Below are 1,364 nucleotides of genomic sequence, written 5' to 3' on the forward strand. Positions count from 1 at the left end.
CACACAGAGTCGGACACGACTGAAATGACTTACCTTACCTTACCTTATGCTAAGCGCCTTCTCACAACTTTGTCTCAACTATTTCTTGTGGTTGGAAGGAACTACTGTTTGCCCTCCTATGAAGGAGAGTACAGGTATCTTCAATGTGTTTTGGGTCTACCCTCTTTACTTTATGTATCTTTCACATCAGCTGAAACATAAAGCCTGAATATGACACATTTTAAGTGCTTACTGGATTATCAATAAAGAAATGTAATAACCAATCAAATGCTCTACACATTACTCAACAACATTCTATAACCTGCACTACTATCATAATTCACCTTTCCTATTTACTGAGAAAATTTTCCAAGTTGATAAATATTTATTATATTTACATGGATGAAAGAATTCTCAGGAGGCATGTCTTCCCATGTTTGGAAGAATATTCCACGTTTTAATGTGTTTTGTGTGTGTGTGTGTGTCATTTTGTTGTGTCAATCAAAGTCTTTGGCATAGTCAAATAAGAGTAGCTGCTTTCCTGGAGTTCTCTTGCCTTTTGGAGGACCCATGTGTTGACAATTTAATCTTGGGTTCCTCTGCCCTTTATAAATCCAGCTTGAACATCTGGGAGCTCATGGTTCACATTCTGTTGAAGCCTGGCTTGGGGAATTCTGAGCAATTCTTTGCGACTGTGTTAGATTTGTGCAAATAAGTGATAGTTTGGACGTTCTTTGGATCACCTTTCTTTGCTGTTGGAATGAAATCTGAACATTTCCAGTCCTCGTGCCACCGCTGAGTCTCCCAAATTTGCTGGCATATGGAGGACAGCACATTCACAGCATCATCTTTTAGAATTGGAAATATCTCAACTGAATTCCATCATCTCCATGAGCTTTGTTTGTAGTTATGCTTCCTAAGTACCACTAGACTTCACATTCCAGGACATCCAGTCCTCAGGTGAACTATCACACCATCATGCTTAACTGGGTCATGAAGATCTTTTGTGCACATTTCTTCCGTGTATTCTTCCCACCTCTTCTTAATAGTTTCTGCTTCAGTTACATATGTATCATTTCTGTCCTTTATTGTGCCCATCATTGCATGACATTTTCCCTTGGTATCTGTGATTTTCTTGAAGAGATCAGTAGGCTTTCCAATTCTATTGATTTGCTTTATTTATTGGCATTGATAACTGAGGATGGTTTTACCTCTCGCAATTCTTTGGGGATCTTCATCCAAATGTGTATAGTTTTCTTTTCTTTTCTTTTTTATGTGCTATCCAGATTTATTATTATATAAATACAGATTGAGAGGAAGCAGTTAACATTTATTTTCATTTCAAAACATGTTCCAAATTGATTAAAACAATGAATCAAAATATT

This window comes from Bison bison, unplaced genomic scaffold (genome assembly GCF_000754665.1).
Source record: "Bison bison bison isolate TAMUID 2011002044 unplaced genomic scaffold, Bison_UMD1.0 scf7180017864368, whole genome shotgun sequence".
NCBI lineage: Eukaryota > Metazoa > Chordata > Mammalia > Artiodactyla > Bovidae > Bison > Bison bison.